This window comes from Camelina sativa, chromosome 12 (genome assembly GCF_000633955.1).
Source record: "Camelina sativa cultivar DH55 chromosome 12, Cs, whole genome shotgun sequence".
Lineage (NCBI taxonomy): Eukaryota > Viridiplantae > Streptophyta > Magnoliopsida > Brassicales > Brassicaceae > Camelina > Camelina sativa.
Genome location: NC_025696.1, coordinates 14,926,998 through 14,948,599, shown reverse-complemented (window position 1 = coordinate 14,948,599; position 21,602 = coordinate 14,926,998). Strand labels below are relative to the sequence as shown.

The following is a 21,602-nucleotide window of genomic DNA, read 5'->3' as shown; positions in this document are numbered from 1 at the left end:
TTTGGTTTTGGTTATATTGTGTTTGGTTTAAGGTGGTAATTTGGATATACTAATATGATAACCATTTGAAAATTTAAAATTTTTTGAAATTACTTTTCGGTTATTTCCGGTTATAGGTTAGTTAGATGAATATATAACCATAAATAATCCAAATGTTATCCAAATTAGGTCGATTAACTTAATATAACCGATAGCAAGCCGAATATAACTGTAATTAACCAAAAATAATGGAAAAAATAGTTTCCGGTTCGGTTCGGTTTGGTCGGTTATTTAGTCTTTCTAATTTGAGGGTTGGCTAAGTTATGGTAAAGTTATGGCTGAGTTATCGTTTAGGGTATTCTCAATAATATGAAAACGTATTCTTCTTTCTTTCGTAGGTCTTTTGTTATGTCAGATTCCTAATAAGTATTAAAACGTCTCTCGATGTCACAATAAGTGTTGTTAGGGAAGTGCGAAAAATCACTAATTTTGTGTCTGCTCAAATCCACACGCATAATAAATTCATAACGTGAGCTTTTTATCACAAGATATTATTGCAAATAATTAAATAATTATTATTCAAATTTAGAATTTTATTTTTCTAAAATTATTTCTCCAACAATTGAATATTAAAATTATTATAACTCAAAATTTAAATTTAGAATGAAAATATGTCTATTATTAGGTTAACTGATGGTTTCCCGCCAAAATATCGCTTTACGGCTGAGTTATAATCATTACGGGAGAACGAAAGGTCATGTGACGGCTGAGTTATAGTGAGTTATAGGAGTTATCACAAGAAACTNAGGGTTGGCTAAGTTATGGTAAAGTTATGGCTGAGTTATCGTTTAGGGTATTCTCAATAATATGAAAACGTATTCTTCTTTCTTTCGTAGGTCTTTTGTTATGTCAGATTCCTAATAAGTATTAAAACGTCTCTCGATGTCACAATAAGTGTTGTTAGGGAAGTGCGAAAAATCACTAATTTTGTGTCTGCTCAAATCCACACGCATAATAAATTCATAACGTGAGCTTTTTATCACAAGATATTATTGCAAATAATTAAATAATTATTATTCAAATTTAGAATTTTATTTTTCTAAAATTATTTCTCCAACAATTGAATATTAAAATTATTATAACTCAAAATTTAAATTTAGAATGAAAATATGTCTATTATTAGGTTAACTGATGGTTTCCCGCCAAAATATCGCTTTACGGCTGAGTTATAATCATTACGGGAGAACGAAAGGTCATGTGACGGCTGAGTTATAGTGAGTTATAGGAGTTATCACAAGAAACTATCTGAAAGTAAATGGATGATATATATGACTTTACGGCTGAGTTATAATATTTACGGGAAAACGAAAGGTCATGTGACGGCTGAGTTATAGTGAGTTATGACTGAGTTATCACAAGAAACAATTTGAAAGTAGATGAATGATATATATGACTTGACGACTGAGTTATAATATTTACAGGAAAACAAAAGGTCTCGTCGATTCATGTTACGGCTGAGTTATACTGTTTTATGGCTGAGTTATCACAAGAAACAATATGAAAGTAAGTGGCTGATATATATGACTTTACGGCTGAGTTATAATATTTACAGGAAAACGAAAGGTCTCGTCGATTCATGTGATGGCTGAGTTATAGTGATTTATAAATCCTTAATGGCTTATATATCGGAGTCGTTGAAAACATTAAATCGGGTTGAAAATTCATCGTCTTCTTCTTCGTCAGATGCTACTTCGACAGCTTCTTCTTCTTCTTGGTTTTCTTTGTCAACGATCTTACCATAATCAAAACAAGTGCCTTCAAATCCCCCACCGTACAATTCGTATGTAGATTCTACTTTCGAGTCACTGCTTGGCCGAATCATACTTCCTCTAGCTCCACTAGTTTCTGTAGACTCTTTCGCCGAAAACTCTACACAGAGACGTAGCTGATCGGTTTTCCATAGCTCCAACAAACTTTGCAACTGTCGATCATTGGAGACAAAAACTGGTGGAGTATCATGCACCATATGTTTCAGTGCCTTGTTCGAGAACATGTAGCTCAGCTTTAGCTCATGGCTAAACGCGTCCAATCCGTAGTCTTCAAGAACAAGCTCCATAAGCTTGTCGTGTGTTGTGCCTCCATCTATCTGCACAACTATACACCCTCTATCGTCGGTGTTAAATACATATCTCTATGTCTTTATCCAATTACCGGACACAACTAGTACCGGAAATGGATCCATGAAAGATAATGAAGAACAAGGTGAAGAAGAAGTAGAAGAACAATGTGAAGAAGAAAGTGAAGAAGAAGTAGAAGAACAATTATAATAAGAAGGTAAATAGTTCACTTATTAACCAGTTGAAGAACAAGAGTCGAACGACGTTTCGTATTTCCGGAGAAAAAAAATGCTGACATGGAATGCTGACATGGATGCTGCATCTGACGTGGCAAGTCAGCCATCAAACAATTAATAACTCAGCCTAAATAAAACTCAGCCATCAAACAAATTATAACTCAGTCACAACATGAAAAACATTACAATAATTAAAAAGCAAAAAATCTGCTGCCAAATTCAGCCGATTCATCAACTGAAAATATGTAACTCAGCCGTATCGTTTAATAAGTCAGCCGTAACTGAATAACATTCTAGAAATTAATCTTTTGCTACTAAGTCAGCCGTCAAATGGCTGAGTTGTACGATAAGAACATCTCAGCCATAACTCAGCCGTAACAACATCTCATAAGTCAGACGTTTTTCATAACTCAGCCAGTCGGAAAATGGTAACTCAGCCGTATCGTAGTGTTAACTCAGCCAAAATTTTGACAACTCAACCATCAGGTGAAAACTCAGCCGTAAGGATGGCTGAGTTAGAGCATAACTCAGCCGTAAGGACGGCTGAGTTAGAGCATAACTCANATATCACGGCTGAGTTATAGTTTTTTACCATAACTCAACTTTAACAACATCTCATAAGTCAGCCATTTTTCATAACTCAGCCAGTCGGAAAATGGTACCTCAGCCATGTCGTAGTGATAACTCAGCCGTGTCGTAGTGATAACTCAGCCGTGTCGTAGTGATAACTCAGCCAAAATTTTGACAACTCAACCATCGGGTGAAAACTCAGCCGTAAGAACGGCTGAGTTAGAGCATAACTCAGCCAGATTTTAATAAGTCGGCCGTAATGCTTGGCTGAGTTATGCTCTAACTCAGCCGTCCGCTCTTACTCAAATGTTTTTTCCATAACTCAGCCGCAATATACCTATAACTCAGCCGCAACATACCTTTGTAACGCGTTACGGCTGAGTTATGGTTACACGTCAGCGATTTCTGATGTGGCATCTGACGTGGCAATGGCATTTTTGTAATAACGTTTTTTCCGGTAACATAAAACAAGGGCACGCTGGGTATTTTGAAAATACCCAAAATATTCTAGTAATAAAAAAGTTTTTTTGTAGATTCTGGTAATATTACCAAATTTGGATAACATTTGAGTAAATCACCCTTATAATATTGCTTTTACCAAAAAAAAAAAAGTTTATAATATTGCATAAGAAACTCCTACTTTTTTGTTTCAATCAAAGTAACAAACTTAGAAGTTGAAGACTGTTCTTGTAGAACCCCTCTCAGATGCTGCAATGCAGAAAGCACAAAAATTTTAGATTTAAAATATTGCCACATCACATAAACCAACAAATCCAAGACCTGCAAAAGCAAGACACTTGGGTTTAAGAACAATCTTTTTTTTTTTTTTTTGGTAAGGGTTTAGGAGCAGTCTTCAATTTCAATGTTTATACTTATACTAGTATTTGCTCCGTACATACACACATAATTACTATTTGTCATAAAACAATATATAACTAATTATTAATTGGAAAAAGTAATAGTAATCCCCTATATAATAAAATGAAAATACACAACTTTTTTTTGTAGACTATATAATTTTTATAAGTTGGTTACAAAATAGGTTATAGATTAAATATAGGTTGGTTACAAAAGAATATTATAAATTAATTGGTCAATCTGTGGGTTATATGAATACACTTCAGAATATTCCAAAGAATCTTCTTAAAGAGAATATTCCAATGATTTATACAATTTCCAAAATAAAATCTTTAGTATTCCATGTATTGTTACAAAATATATATTGTTAGGCATAAAAATATATGAGAAATACCCTAGAATAGCACCATTTTAGGTTTTTTTCTTCCAAAGTTAGCACACATGTTCAAATGTTCCAAAGTAGCATTATTATTATTTTATCTTAAATAATAAAATTAATTATAATTTTTACTTAATGATTTTAAGAACTTTAGTGAAGCTTTCGGCAATGCTTGCGTTAAAGCTTCCGACGAAGCTTCCGTTCTCAGATTTTGAGATTTAGGAATCAAGCAGTTTTGTGTGAATCTGTTCGTGATTCTATGGTTGGTCCGTATTTGTTGCCGAAGTAGGGTTGAAAGTTTTTGGTAATCTCTTTGTTGGCTTTGTTGATGTAGTTCTTGGATATGGTTGAGATTCGTTCTAGGTCTGGGATCAAGGATCTTTGAAATTTAGTTGGTGGATCTCTAAATTAGCTGACAAACTCTTCGTCTTCTTCGTTGTTAAACAGAAATGGATTGATTTCTTTCTCGATTGGTTTTGATTTGGTCACTGGTTTTGAGAATGATGATTTATTCTCTATAAGAGGTGAAGAAAGCTTGGAACTTGAGGATTTTGTGGTGGTTTTGTTTTTGGATGAGCTTGATTTGAACAGATCTGCTGATTTATTAATCAAAGAATTAATGGGTTTTGTGGAATTTGTGGGTTTTGTTCCAGAATTGAGATTATTGAGCTCGGAGCCTGTCTTAGTCGTGTTAGAAGAAGATTTGGTGGAGTTAAGTTTGTGAGACTTACCCATGGAGGTCTTGGCGAGTTTAGTTTGGTTCTTGCTAGAAGAAGAAGAGATGGGTTTAATGAAATTGGTTTGATTCTTCTTAGTGCCAGATGTTGATGATGAAACAAAACCAGTATGCTTCTTCTTCTTAGGGGGAAGAGGAAGATTAGTTTCACCATCGTCACCACCTGGCCGTTTTTTTGTTTTTAATCTTTTTCATGAAAGTATTCCTGAATTCAAGAAAATTTTCATGAATATTATATAATCTTTCCTAAAACATTCTACTTAACAAATATGGACTAATATTATTGAATCATTCCAAAATATAATTAAATCCTTGATTAATTGTATACAACCATTATGATATTTATTCAAAATCACTTTAAAGATGTAATCCTCTTATAATATTTTGAGAAATGATTTTCATGAAGGTCATCCTAAATTGCTAAAAGTAATTCCTAAGTATTACTGAATCTTTCCTAAATTTTTTTAAACAGAGTGTTTTTACTTAGTTGTTCTATCTTACTCAGAAATGGCATGAAAAATCATCCCAACATCAGCAACAGTAAACCCAAAACACCAAATCATATCCATCAATAATCTAGTAGCAAACTACACCAACATACCACAAAGGAAGAAAAAACCATGAAGCCAAAAAAAGCTTTAGTGTTATGTGATTCTATCCTTCCTTAAGTTCATCATAAAATCCAAACATTTTTATGAAGGTCATCCTGAAATTCAATAAATCTTTCATGAACTTCGTAGAATCCTTCCTGAATTAAAGAAAACTTGTAACAAACTCAACACAGTTACCTGAACAACTATTAACTTGTCAAATAGAAATCTTTGACATTCTTATAGTGCATAAACATCAAACGAGTACCAAAATAATATAAAAATGTTTGACAACCATCATAGATGTCTAACAACAGATATAGATGATAGATGAACCACACTTTTTCATTGATTTCACCATGGCTATAGAATCTTCCAAGTCTTCGGTATGCAAGCATGTTTCACGCAACTTCTCCAAAATGTTGTTGCTGAGATTAAGAACAGTTGGTGCTGCATTTTGGGCGTGATGTTGGATGTAGTAAAACCCCATCTCGGCTAAGCTTTCATTTATCTCTGCAAAACCATCAATAGTAGATAACTCTTGCATTCTCTAAAGAAAATAGACAAAATTCCCAAATATTTTAGTGTGTCTTAAGTAGCAAAGTAAAACTAGCACACATGGTTAACTCAGAACAATTAAAACAAAATATGCAAACAAACACCTGATATACAACGAAATCAAGCTATTGAATTTACTTATTTTTATTGTGTCGAGATAATGTATCAAAGTAGTAGATGTTTGGGAAGCTTATAAGGAATTTGATATAAATTAAGATTCACAGGCAATATTCCAAATAGAAGCAAGGTTAACTAACAAAGGAGAATCTTAAATAGACTAATCGAGGACTAACTAATCAAAGCATAGTCTATATCGATGCTTATGAAGGTCGTCCTGAAGATCATATAAGCTTTCCTGAATTGCATATATATCTTTTACTCGTTAAATCCAATGAACATAGAAAAGGTGGAAGAGAAGCTTACCGGTTTGGAAATTGAGAGACCCAAATCACAAATCATCCAATCTACTGAAAATCTGAAACTTTCTGAAAATTAGAAAGGGAAGTTAATCACAACAGAGGTTTCAATCGGACAAAGAAATGAGATTTAAGAATCAAGCTTCACATCCAAAATCTAAAATATCGATCTTACCATGTGTTTAAAATCTGAGACTGAAAAAGAAATACAGCAAGGGAGAAGCATCGGTGACGGCAATAAACATCATCTCTGATTTCATTCGCTGCATCAATCCTCAAAATCAAAGTTTTCCCTCTCTCTCCTCGCTTCTTCCCCATGTGTACCCTATTTTGCTCTTTCTCCTTCTCCTCCTCTGAACCTCTCGAATTCAACTGAATTTTTTTAGGTTTTTTGCATAGACGGTGACAGCTGCGTTTTCCCCTTTCTTTTAGTTTTATTTAATATTTTTTTTATTTAGATAATTTCTCTATAATTAAAGTTGTGCTAAATTTGGAATAATTAAGAGTGTGTGCTAGTTTTGGAACAAAAACTTAAATTGGTGCTATATTTGAGAATTGCCCAAAATATATTGTTAGGTGTAAAAAAGAATAAAATCTTGACAATTTATCACACTTAATCGTGATTTCCGAAATCTTATTGTGCAGTTGAAAATAAAATCTTACCTAAGCACGAGTCATATTAAAAACTTTCACCAAATATGTTCAAAAATTAAAATAAAAACAAATAACAAACATAACCATATATCATACATAAAATTACAAAATTAACAATATAAAATTTACAAAATAGGTATTTTTTCCAAGCCATTTAGCATATGATTTTATTGCATAATATTTTATCGAAAAAAACTTTTAAAAATAATCACATAAATTATATTTTATTCTGAAATTATAATATAAATAAAAAGAATTTTAACCCGTGCTCTAGCGCGGGTCCTAATCTAGTTTACAATATTATTTGGTTGAATATATATTAGCAAATTTGGATGTTACTACTAAAAGTAAATTAATTTTTTAAGTACTTTATAATATAATTTGGTTGAATAATTGCATTTTTTTATGTTACTACTAAAAGCAAACGTAGTAGTAACTAGTAACTATAAAAACTATAAAATAAAAGTTTATAGTCAATTAAAAATCAAATAAAAGTAAATGTAGAAAATGAAAATGTTGAGATAACAGTTAGAATGTAAGTAACTCACGTAAATTACATACTACATAACAATGTAAGTAACTCACGTAAATTACATACTACATAACAGAGGAAATAAGGACTGAGTTATATACAGAGGAAAGAAGAACGAAAATAGAGCATCACAACGAAATAATAGTGTTTACCAAAATAGAGTCTCACCTCTTGCTTGAAGATGGTTTGAGGGAACAACAGAAGCTTCTGGTTGGAGACGGTTCGAAAATGTGTATGACGCAAGTTTTGCATTGATAGCGTTAGCGATGAGTCTCGATGTACCAAAATGGGTGGCTAGATTGTTGACGTCGGCGTCCGTTTCATCGTATTGTGAGTTTCTTAACTAAATTCTAATGCAAGAAAAGACTCTACGACTTATATAATTGCGAGTATTTATAGAACTATAGAAGGTTAAGTCTGAAACATGTCAGTTTAGAGAAATAGTGCGGAAGTTAAGAAAGATCACGAAAATATTTTTTTTTCATGATCGTGTGGGAGTTAAATTAGGAGTTTTCAAATATACAAATTAACGACTTGTTTATATGCATTTTTCAAGATAGCTTTAAATTAGGAGTTTTTAATTTCTCGTAATATATTATGTTATATGGTAGTTATTTTTGTTTTTGTATTATTATTATTTCTTTATTTTCCAACTGAGGTTATTTTTTGTGAAAATGTTCAATTATTTTTTTTAGTTTTGAAATGAATATCGTGCTCTTCTTTTCCCCCTTTTTTTTTTTTTTTTTTGTTTTTCCTTCTTTTTAGCATTAAGCGTGTCCTTTTTTGGAAAGAAACATATGATTTAACATGTAATTTTTTTTTTGTCAACCATTGGGCCACAATTGGCCGACCCATTAGCCAAATTCTTATATTCGTAAGAGCCGAGACTCGATCCCGGGTGTGATGGTACCTTCTACAAATGGATTTACCTCCTGCCACTGCACTAAGGTCACTTCACAATTTAACATGTAATTTATTCATAGTTTTGTAACTAATAATTTTATAATAATTAATTAATTTGGAGAGTAAATAATTAATAAATCATAAATTTAGAATATATTTGTGGAATCTTATTTAATAAAAATAATCATGAGGTATGCTAGAGTATTAAGGGATTTATAGCAAAAGTTTATATTTTTTAACATTTATTTTTGGTAGAAGTATGATTTAATATATATTTGAAAACTAAAATGTACTAATTAGATATTGATTTTTACGGTAAATTAGATATTTATTTTTTCTTTCAGAAGTTGTCTAACAGTTTTTCTTATTTACTTTTACTTTTTTTTTGTTAATTACTTATATTATGAAACAGAAATCTATATGGCAATATTTGATTGGTGAAATGACTTGTGCTTTATAGTATAAAAGACTGCAATACCCGCTAATTTGTATGTAAAATTGCAAAATTTATGCTAAACTATTGAAAACATTTTTTAATGCTAAATTCCAATCAAATATATTTAGTATATATATCTCTATTATATTATTTAAGCAACCCTTTAAATAAATAACCTTACTCTTTGTGATATATTACACAAAATGCCACTGTATTAAATTACAAAATATAATAATCTCATCTTAATATTAATTTGTTGTAATCAGAAAATTATTACCCAACAAAATAGCAATTGAAATGATTTATGTTTTCCGCCAAAATCTTCAACAATTATATCAAATGAAGATTCTGTTTAGAAAAACTTGGAAATACATTGACTAAGCGATTTACCAAATATTTTTTTATACGAATATTCATTTTTTATCATATGTGTGTCTGATCCTAAACCTAATAGGTGGCCTATATATTAGAGCCTATATATATACTCTATTTCAATGTCAACCGAAAATCAGTCATCTCATGCTCATCCTATAAGCAAAAAATATCTTCTCTTTCGTTTGACTGAAAGTTCAAGTAAAATGAACGGTGCAGTCAGTGTCTTGATGATGTGAAGTAAATCAAGAGTAGCTGTCGTGTTTATGTAATTTGAGATGGTGTTGGAGAGGGCAAAATTGAAACACATCACTTAACATATACAGTATCTCTTTCCATGAAGGTGTATATATAATATATTCGGAATTGTTTTTTTGGAGTTTCTGATAGATCATATGCAAGGTGTGAAAATGTTATCTTAAGTAGGTGATGGGACCATGGACAGCTCCACTCAACCACACGAACTTGAGGAGCAGCTTGAGCTACAGAAAACACCGGAGGAGCAGCTCGTACCAGAGGAAGCACCAGAGGAACAGCTTGTACCAGCGGAAACAGCGGAGGAAGCACTAATCGTTCCGGCGGATCCTATAACAAGGTCACGGTCCAAGAGGTTCAACCAATCAATCCAAGGTCTACTTTAGGAGATGGACAAGAAGCTAGAAGACGTGACTCAAGCCACTTGGACGTTGCTCACAGCTCAAGGTGCTCGGTAAAGGATGAAGTGTTGCTTTGGTGCTCTTTTTCCCTTGGTCAAGTTTTGTCCCATTGGGTTTTCTTGACAAGGTTTTTAATGAGGCCTAAGTAACATTTTCAAGCCCCTTTGCCAGCCCAAGTCGTGGTCCAAGGCCCTTATAAAGCCTTGGCCCATTTTCTTTCTATCTTTTTGCATTTATTGCTTTGTAATTTCCAAGACTTTGTGCATGAGCTTGCATGAGTGTGGCCTCTTGCATGAGCTCGACCTCTTCTCCTTCTAGACTCTTCTCCTTCGTTCCCCTTCTTCTATTTAAACTCCTTGTATCTCTCATTTGTTTCTCATCAAACATTTTAATCAAAAACTTCTTTCTACTTGTTTGATTTGAGAAGTGTGTAATATCTTCTCAACTTGTCTTCTTCCTAGTGTGTCATATCTAAGTTGAATTCGAGCCTGAAGTCTAAGAGATTTTCATCTCTCTTGGAAGTTCACTTCAATCTCCCTTTTCATCCGCTGCATCATTTCATCATTCACTCATCTTCGATCCGCTGCATAAACCACCCCTTCACCTTCCATTCGATCGATCCATTGCATCTTCGTCCCTTCGTTCATCATCAATCCGTCCGAATCATCTTTCAAACCTTGTGAGTGTGTTCTTGGGAGCAGATTCTTCTTTAGGAGTCTATCATTTGGTATCAGAGCAACCGCTCTGCAAAGAGGTTTTGAATTCCAATCGTAACTTTTCTCTTATTGTCAGATCTGTCGTATCATCTTGCGAGAGTTTTATAAAATGTTTTACTCGTTCAAAAATTATAAACTCAACTGTTTTAGAACCAGGAACGAGTCTTGTATTTTTGAAAATTTATTTGAGAATTTTTGGATTCGTTTTCATAATTTTCCCAGATCTGTTTTCATTTACGTGTTTGTTAGAACTATTTACTGGTGGATCTTTGTTTTTCTTTTCAGGTACCATGGTGACGTCGGAGGAGGAAGAGTCATCAACTTCTAGCTTGGAAAAGAAGATACTTAAATCAGTCACCGCAGCTATGACAACCATGCTTGATGCAAGACTTGGCGCTTTACACTTGAATCAACCCAACCCGGAAGCAAATCAGCGTCAAAGGCAGAACCAGGAGGAACCAAGACAAGACGACGAGACCAGACAGTACTACAGTCACAGTTCTTCACACAGCAGTCAGCGGAGGCGTCGACGAGAACGTCCAGTACCAAGAGATCCGTTGGGAGGTCTTAAGTGCAAGATCCCAGCCTTTCACGGAACCAGCAACCCGGATACCTACTTGGAGTGGGAGCAGAAAATCGAATTAGTCTTTGTTTGTCAAGAGGTCACCGAGGTCAACAAAGTTAAACTTGCTGCTACCGAGTTCTACGACTATGCTCTAAGTTGGTGGGATCAGCTTGTTACTAGCCGCAGACGTACCGAAGACATACCGATCGAGACATGGAACCAGTTGAAGACCGTCATGCGTAGGAGGTTTGTGCCGAGTTACTATCATCGTGATTTTCATCAGCGTTTGAGGAATTTGGTTCAAGGAAGCAGGTCAGTTGAAGAGTACTTCAAGGAAATGGAAACCTTAAAGCTTAGAGCCGATATTCATGAGGATGGAGAAGCTATGATGTCGCGATTTATGGGAGGTCTTAACCGTGAAATCCAAGACCGTCTAGAGACCCAACACTATGAGGAAATCGAGGAGATGCTTCACAAGGCAGTCTTGTTCGAACAGAAAATCAAAAGGAAGAACTCTCGATCTAGCTACAGCACCGCCAAGACCAGCTACAGCTCAGGAAAGTCAAGTTACCAAAAGGAGGACAAGCCCGGCTACCAGAAGGACTACAAGCCATTCGTCAAGCCGAAACCGATGGAGTCAGACCCAAAAGGTAAGGGTAAGGAAGTGATCACAAGGACAAGGGATATTCGTTGCTTTAAGTGTCAAGGACTTGGGCATTACGCAAGCGAATGTGTCAACAAAAGGATCATGGTTCTTAAAGAAAATGGCGAGGTTGAGTCTGAAGAAGAGCGTTCGGAAAACGACTCTGTGGAAGAGGGTTTGGAAGCCCCAGCTAAAGGAGAATTGCTTGTTACTAGGAGATCGTTGAGTGTTCTAACTAGATCAGAGGAGCAAGCGCAAAGAGAAAAATTGTTCCACACGCGATGCTTAGTCAAGGACAAGGTATGTAGTTTAATTATCGATGGTGGTAGTTGTACTAATGTTGCAAGCAGGACTATGGTGGAAAAGCTTGGCTTAGAAGTGCTCAAACATCCAAAACCATATGCGCTTCAATGGCTCAACAAAAAGGGTGAGATGTCCGTCAAGGAGCAAGTCAAAGTGCCGTTATCAATTGGTAAGTATCAGGACGAGATCATGTGTGACATACTTCCGATAGACGCTAGCCACATTCTTCTTGGACGTCCATGGTAATCAGACCGACAAGTTCACCATGTTGGCTTCACCAACCGACACACCTTTGAAAAAAATGGCCGCAAGACGACTCTCATTCCAATGACGCCGCATGAAGTCTATCTAGACCAGATAAGCATGAAACAGCAAACCGCCAAGCAAACTGAACCAATCGATAACAAGGGTAAGAGCAAGGTAAGTCACAATAGTTTGCTATTTGTTTATAAAGAAACTCTTGCTTGTTCTACTAACCCTGAACCGGTGCTACCGAGTAAAGTTGAGTTGGTATTGCAAGAATATAGTGATGTGTTTCCGGAAGACAATCCCATTGGTTTACCACCAATCCGAGGAATCGAACATCAAATCGACTTTGTGTCAGGAGCCGCTTTCCCAAACCGACCAGCTTATCGCACCAACCCAACCGAAACCAAGGAGCTTGAAAAACAAGTGAACGAGCTGATGGACAAAGGACATATTCGAGAAAGCATGAGTCCATGTGCCGTTCTAGTGTTGCTAGTACCAAAGAAAGATGGGAGTTGGCGTATGTGTGTGGACTGTCGAGCCATCAACAACATAATGGTTAAGTATCGCATCCTATACCTCGATTAGCTGATATGCTTGATGAATTGCATCGTTCTAGCATCTTTTCGAAAATTGATCTTAAAAGTGGGTATCATCAAATTCGCATGAAAGAAGGTGATGAGTGGAAAACAGCTTTTAAAACCAAACAAGGGTTGTATGAATGGTTAGTCATGCCGTTTGGTTTAACTAATGCACCTAGCACTTTCATGAGATTGATAAATCATGTCCTTAGGAAGCATATTGGTGATTTTGTTGTGGTTTATTTTGATGACATTTTGGTTTACAGCAAAAATTTTGATGATCATGTCATGCATCTTAAACTTGTTTTGGATTTGCTTCGCAAGAAAAAGCTTTATGCGAACTATAAGAAGTGCACCTTTTGCACGGATAATCTTGTTTTCCTAGGCTTTGTTGTAAGTGCAGATGGAATCAAGGTTGATGAGGAGAAAGTCAAGGCAATCAAGGATTGGCCAAGTTCGACAAATGTGAGCGAGGTGAGGAGTTTTCATGGCCTAGCAGGGTTCTACCGACGGTTTGTCAAGGACTTCAGCACTACTGCCGCCCCACTCACGGAAGTGATTAAAAAGGACGTTGGTTTCAAATAGGAAGCTGCACAAGAAAATGCCTTCCAGGCTTTGAAAGAGAAGCTCACTAATTCCCCTCTTTTAATTCTTCCAAATTTTATGAAAACTTTTGAGATTGAGTGTGATGCCTCAAGGATAGGCATTGGAGCTGTTTTGATGCAGGACCATAAGCCCATAGCTTTCTTCAGTGAGCAACTTGGAGGAGCCTACACTCAATTATCCAACCTACGACAAAGAGCTTTACGCTTTGGTCCGAGCCCTACAAACGTGGCAACATTATCTATGGCCAAAGGAGTTTGCCATTCATACTGACCACGACTCTCTTAAGCACCTCAAGGGTCAACAAAAGCTCAACAAACGTCATGCGCGGTGGGTCGAATTCATAGAAACTTTCCCATATGTGATCAAGTACAAAAAAGGTAAGGATAATGTCGTTGCCGACGCGTTATCTCGGAGGTATGTTTTACTTACTTCTTTGGATGCAAGATTGCTAGGTTTTGAGCAGATAAAAGATTTGTATGCTACTGATTCGGATTTTAGCAAAATATTTCAATCTTGTGAGAAGTTTGCTTTTGGAAAGTATTATCGGCATGAGGGTTACTTGTTCTTTGAAAATAGACTTTGTGTGCCTCACTCTTCTTTGAGAGAATTGTTTCTAAGGGAATCACATGGAGGTGGTCTAATGTGTCACTTTGGAGTTGCTAAGACTTATAAGGTGATGCAAGAACATTTCCACTGGCCGCACATGAAAAGAGTTGTTGAACGACTATGTGAACGGTGTGCGACTTGTAAACAAGCTAAGGATAAGGTTCAATCCCACGGTTTGTATACCCCTTTACCTATTCCTTTGCATCCTTGGACTGATATATCTATGGATTTTGTGGTTGGATTGCCTAGGACTAGGGCTGGTAAGGATTCTATTTTTGTGGTGGTTGATCGCTTTTCTAAAATGGCGCATTTCATTCCTTGTCATAAAACTGATGATGCATCTCATGTTGCTAGCTTGTTCTTTAAGGAAGTTGTTCGTTTGCATGGCATACCTAAGACCATAGTTTCTGACCGTGATACTAAGTTCCTTAGTTATTTTTGGAAAACTTTGTGGTCTAAGCTAGGAACTAGGTTGCTTTTCTCTACTACATGTCATCCACAAACAGATGGTCAAACTGAAGTTGTCAATAGAACCTTGTCTACATTGTTGCGTGTGCTTATTAAGAAGAACCTTAAGACTTGGGAGGATTGCTTGCCGCATGTAGAATTTGCTTATAATCATTCTATGCATTCTGCGACTAAGTTTTCTCCATTTGAAATTGTTTATGGGTTCAACCCCACTTCTCCTTTGGATCTAATGCCTTTACCTTTGAGTGTGAGAACAAGTCTTGATGGCAAGAAAAAGGCCGATTTAGTTAAACAGGTTCACAAAAAGGCTAAAGAGAATCTGGAGGCCCGGACAAAGCTATATGAAAAGTATCCAAACAAAGGGCGTAGAGAAGTCATCTTCAATGAGGGTGATCAAGTGTGGGTTCATCTTCGGAAGGAGCGTTTCCCGGAGGAGCAAGCATCCAAGCTAATGCCGAGGATTGATGGACCATTCACAGTGCTCAAAAGAATCAACAACAATGCCTACCAACTCGACCTCTAAGGTAAGTACAAAGTTAGTGGCAGTTTCAACGTTTCTGATCTTCTTCCATATTGTGCAGATAATTCAGATTTGAGGTCAAATCCTTTTCAAGTGGGAGAGGATGATGAGACCATATATGGACAGCTTGTACTAGAGGAAACACCGGAGGAGCAGCTTGTACCAGAGGAAGCAGCGGAGGAAGCACTAATCGTTCCGGCGGGTCCTATAACAAGGTCACGGTCCAAGAGGAAACACCGGAGGAGCAGCTTGAGCCAGAGGAAACACCGGAGGAGCAGCTTGTACCAGAGGAAGCACCGGAGGAGCAGCTTGTACCAGCAGAAGCAGCGGAGGAAGCACTAATCGTTCCGGCGGGTCCTATAACAAGGTCACGGTCCAAGAGGTTCAACCAATCAATCCAAGGTATACTTAAGGAGCTGGACAAGAAGCTAGAAGACGTGACTCAAACCACTTGGACGTTGCTCACAGCTCAAGGTGCTCGGTAAAGGATGAAGTGTTGCTTTGGTGCTCTTTTTCCCTTGGTCAAGTTTTGTCCCATTGGGTTTTCTTGACAAGGTTTTTAATGAGGCCTAAGTAACATTTTCAAGCCCATTTGCCAGCCCAAGTCATGGTCCAAGGCCCTTACAAAGCCTTGGCCCATTTTCTTTCTATCTCTTTGCATTTATTGCTTTGTAATTTCCAAGACTTTGTGCATGAGCTTGCATGAGTGTGGCCTCTTGCATGAGCTCGACCTCTTCTCCTTCTAGACTCTTCTCCTTCGTTCCCCTTCTTCTATTTAAACTCCTAGTATCTCTCATTTGTTTCTCATCAAACATTTTAATCAAAAACTTCTTTCTACTTGTTTGATCTGAGAAGTGTGTAATATCTTCTCAACTTGTCTTCTTCTTAGTGTGTCATATCTAAGTTGAATTCGAGCCTGAAGTCTAAGAGATTTTCATCTCTCTTGGAAGTTCACTTCAATCCCCCTTTTCATCTGCTGCATCATTTCATCATTCACTCATCTTCGATCCGCTGCATAAACCACCCCTTCACCTTCCATTCGATCGATCCATTGCATCTTCGTCCCTTCGTTCATCATCAATCCGTCTGAATCATCTTTCAAACCTTGTGAGTGTGTTCTTGGGAGCAGATTCCTCTTTAGGAGTCTATCAGTAGGCATCCCCATAAACAAGTATGAAAGATACATGACAAAGAGTGGAGGTAGAGTCATTGAAAAATGTTCGTTGTCTCATTAGAGATTAAATTACATGAGGTAACAAAGGTGTCGTTCAAAAACCCCATCTTAAAAGTGCGACATGCGATTCACACACATATTCTTATCTTATTTGACTACATTAAAAGATGAATAAGACGTTGACAAAAAAAAAAGATGAACAAGATAAGAGGAGGTGTGTGAATCATATTTTACTCATCTTTAATTAATTCTCATCTCTATATTTAACTTGGTCAGTGTGTATATTTGATTGGGATTCAAGACCCCAATTTGAGGTTTGTATTGAGAAAGAGAACATTTATTGAGTTATCTTACTCCTATATTTGCTAAATCTTTTGATTCTTCGGTTTTTTAAATTACTATAGTTCACCTACATTGGTACGTAAATTTATTTACTATTGGAGATAATATATGTAAGAAATTTGAATCAAAATTCTTAAACACAACCGCTTTAACAAATATTACCTGATTATGTGTCAGTGGGGATTTTGATATGTAGTTTTGTTTAATTACTGGATCCGGATATCTTATAATTAACATACAGTAAAATTAGAAACTGGATATCCGGGTAGGGCAGATATCCGGATATCCATAATTATTTGTTGATAGTCAGTGTGGGTTTTAGTATCTTACTCCCTCCGTTCTAATTTAGTTGTCGTTCTAGGATTTAATTTTTGTTTCATATTAGTTGTCGTTTTAGATTTTCAATACAGATGTTTGATGAATATTCCAATCTTATCCCTGCTGTTTTAAAGTTTCAACCAATGAAAAAATTATAAAATATATTAATGAATAGCAAAATATAAAATTTAATAGTTTCCTTAATTTGTGTGCAAAAACCTTAAACGATAGTATGTTGATTCAAAAAAACACTATATTATATAATATGCCAAATAATTATAGTACATAATAGTACTATATGGTGAGTTTTGAGTCATATAATTAAAACAATTTATAAAAAGAAAACAAAATGGTTATTTTCCCGCACTGCAGCATGGATCATTCATATATAAACAACTAAATGTACAAATAACAATCATTTTCCATTAAAAATAAAGCTAAGTTGAAATATATCTGTATATATATATATATATAATATATATATATATATAATATATATATATATAATATATATATATATAATTTTAAAAAATGATAATACTACAAAATTTTAACGGGTAACCGAACGGTTGGGTAACAAAACGGGTAATGAGACGGGTAACAGCACGGATATCAAAAATTAAATTAATACCAGATACTCGATCCTTACTCACAAATAATATAATTATAATATCCTTACTTGATCCTAAAGCTGCGGGTACTCTTTTTCGGACGGATACGAGTTAAGTAACGGGTCAAATACGGGTATTGGTATTAGTTTATAGGCTACCTATTAGTAGTTTAATATGACTCAAAACGCACCATATAGTACTATAATATATAACATGTAAATGAACGATACATCATAATCATAAACTTAACAAATAAAAACAAATTACAAAACAAAAAAATTCCCGGCGCTACCACAGGTCATTATCTAGTTCTCTATTATTTCGACATATATCTTTTTCAAATAAATAAAAAACATTAAGAGAGAGACATATATTTTTATTAAAGTAATTGTATCATTACGTATCAAACCTTGAATTTTATTATTTTTAATATGTAATGATATGTCAAGGTTCAACTTCAAAAGTCTTCAATCTTAAGATTTATATTATCTATGTTTAATAAAATTAATTGTATCATTACATATTAAAATTCATTCACAACCAGATACACCATAATTTATTTTCATCAGATTTAATTATATCATTATATATCAAAAAAGGAAAGTGGACTCGAGTTTCGTGACCTTCATCTGTTCAACCAAGCGTTGTTAGCAAATCCAATGTGGAAATTAGTCTAACAGCCTCACTATCTTTTATTCCGACTCCTAAAAGCAAGATACTTTCGAGATGAAAGCATTTTTACAGCAAGAAAAGAGGAATAAAACATCGTATGGGTGGAGTTCGTTACTGTTTGGATGTGGGTTTTTACAAAAAGGAATCCAAATTAAAATAGGAGATGGCCGCACCTCCGTATTTCTTTAATTGATTTTATATTGTTTTGGTACAATCTGTCAGTATAGTTAATTGGTATCTTTATGTTTGAAAAACTAAATTATTTTTAGGATTTTTGAAACTTTGTGTATTGGTCTCTCTTATAAAAAAGTACGACTTAAACTTTACCAAAAATAGATTAGCAACACTTTGGGAACCTAAATTCTGTATTTTTCCCAAATTAGATGTTTGTGAGTGTATAATAGATGTGGAAGATTGAAACGACCGACCCCTTGTTTTTTTTAATAAATAATAAATAATACGAAAACTATCGAGGGTGTCCACGACCCTAGAGTTTACGCGCCGTCCTCGCATGCTCGACATAACACGAAAACCCTAGAGTTTACGCGCCGTCCTCGCATCTGCATCGACCGATGCAATGCCGAGCATCGTTTTCCTCCGAAGCTTCTCGCCGGATCTTCGTTCCTGCAACCACGAAACTCGATCCCAAGCCACAAGAAAACTTCCTAACGTCCCAAATAACAATCTAACCAGCCTAACAACACATAACAAGCAAATCAGAGAGATCTCTAGCTTAGATAAGCCATGGTCATGCACTTACCTTTGCCACCGAAGAATCTGAACCTTAAACAAACAAGAACAAGCCTCTAGGAAGCTCCTACAACGATCCCAGCTACAGATCTCCCAAGAAACGCCTCAAATCTCTAGAAATCACCAGGAACTCTCAAGAACAGTCACTACAAGAAAACAGTCGATTAGCGACTACAAGTAGTAGTCGCCAAAAATAACGACCATATAGTGACCATTTTGCGACTACGCTGTGACTACAATAATTTAGTCGCCAATCAGTCACTACTTTACCGACCACAGTAGATAGTCGTACTATAGTCGTCAATTTAGAAACTATTCTGCGACTCATTCGGCGAGTCATTAAATAGTCACCCCTTAGTCGCCAAATAGTCGTAAAAGACAGTTAAAAAATGTGTTTTTCTGTGGGAGCCAACTGATATTGAGTAGTCGCCTATTAGTGGCATAGATGTAGACTATAAAAACAAATTTCACCGATTTGTCATCTTCATTCCAACACAATTGTCTTTCCTTCCCCAAAAAAAAAATGTAGATAAAAAAAAAATTTGGCTTTATAAAAATTTTTATTTTCTCCAAAAAAAAAAAAATAGTTCTTAAAAAAAACACAATTTATATATATACATATATATATATATATAATGGCGGGAAATTTTTCATTAGAATTCGAATTAGTAGGGTTGGACCAATTCTCGTTTGGAAGTAGCCAAGATACAGTTCAGAATAATGGCGGTAAGTTTTTCTGTTCATGTAGTAGAAGAAGAAAACAAACATATGTTTTAAGAAGCCTATCATTTTCTTACTTTTATTCACAAACAATATTTGCATAGGATTTGGACTTATGAATATGCTCTATTTAAAGTATCTATATAGGTTATATATAGAATTTTTTCCTTATTTCTTTTTTTGTTTCAATATTCATTAAGGATTAATAAGTACTAAAATAATTTATGTAAAGATTTATTATTATAATTAAGATAGAAATTATAATATTAAAATTAATTTATTATTTTTCTAAAATTAAAATTACAAATTCTTTTAATTATTATTATAATAGAGATAGAAATTATATATAGAATCTTTTCCTTATTTCTTTTTTGTTTCAATATTCATTAAGGATTAATAAGTACTAAAATAATTTAAATTTGTAATTATAATTTTTAGAAAAATAATAAATTAATTTTATTATTATAATTTCTATCTTAATTACAATTTCTATCTTAATCATTTAAATGTTTAAGGCCCAAACCCACTACCTAATTATCTAATTAGGCCTTGTAATTCCTAAAAACCCATTAACCCACTAACTAACCTAAACCCATTAACCCACTAACTAACCTAAAAAACCTAATCTCACGACACAACTCACAACACAACTCTCAAACCCTAATCTCACAACACAACTCTCACTCGAAACTCTATCGCCTCTCTCTCTCAAACCCTAATCTCACAACACAACTCTCACTCTCTTAGAATCTATCAGTCTCCATCACCAAGAAGATGCCAAATCGAGGGAAGAGAAGGAAGGTTGGTCCTAACGTTACTCAGAGAGCGACGGGGGCAACACCAAATCGACGGCCTAATACTCTGCCCAGTCGGTACAACTTCACGCCGGCGGGACAAGATCCTCCTCCTCTGTAGACGCCTGAAGCACAAGCCGGCGGTTTGCAACGACAGTCTCCAGCCCAGATCCGGAACTATCCTCCGCCGCAACAACTTTTTCAGAACTCATCTACACATCCACCTCCACCCGAGCTACACCGGACTCCTTCAGAAGAAGTCCACTTCAATCCACGGACTCAGGGGAGAAGTCGGGATGTCTCTCCGCCTTCTCCAGTTCAACCCTCTCAAACTCAGGCGAGAAGTCAGGCGAGAAGTCAGGTGAGAAGTCAGGCCAGAAGTCGGGAAGTCTCTCCGCCTTCTCCAGTTCGACCCTCTCAACCTCAGGCGAGAAGTCAGTCGCATCCATCGCATCCATCGTCTCAAGGGAACAACTTTGAAGAAGAATCTTCTCCGGTGTTGCCCGAACTACAGTCCGATGTGTTGCGTGCTCTAAATGCATTGCTTGTGGTTCCAGACAGGGATCAGTTCACCACTGTCCTCTCTCCCACACCCGCACCGAACACCCAATGGTATGATTTTCCTCTTCAATTATTGTGGTCTTGTCTTGTGCGAATATAAATGATTGTGGTTTGTCTTGTGCGAATAGCTTCTAAGTTGGTCTTGTCTTGTGCGAATAACAATTATTGTGGTCTTGTAGTCTTGTCTTATGCGAATAACAATGATTGTGGTCTTGTGGTCTTGTCTTGTGCGAATAACAATGATTGTGGTCTTGTCTTGTGCGAATATAAATGGTTGTGGTCTTGTCTTGTGCGAATATCAATGATTGTGGTCTTGTCTTGTGCGAATAGCAATGACTGTGGTCTTGTCTTGTATTGTTCTCATTTTTGTTGGTTTGTCTTGTGCGAATAGCCATGATTGTGGTCTTGTCTTGT

At 35.6% G+C, this 21,602-nt stretch overlaps 1 long non-coding RNA gene across 1 annotated transcript; it reads right to left on the bottom strand.

The window, feature by feature from the left end:
* Nucleotides 5,630–6,798, bottom strand: LOC104731756. The gene is made up of 3 exons (XR_758644.2): nt 6,615–6,798; nt 6,447–6,508; nt 5,630–5,978 (listed from the first exon to the last, which is right to left on the bottom strand). It is a non-coding gene; the product is annotated as an uncharacterized LOC104731756 (long non-coding RNA).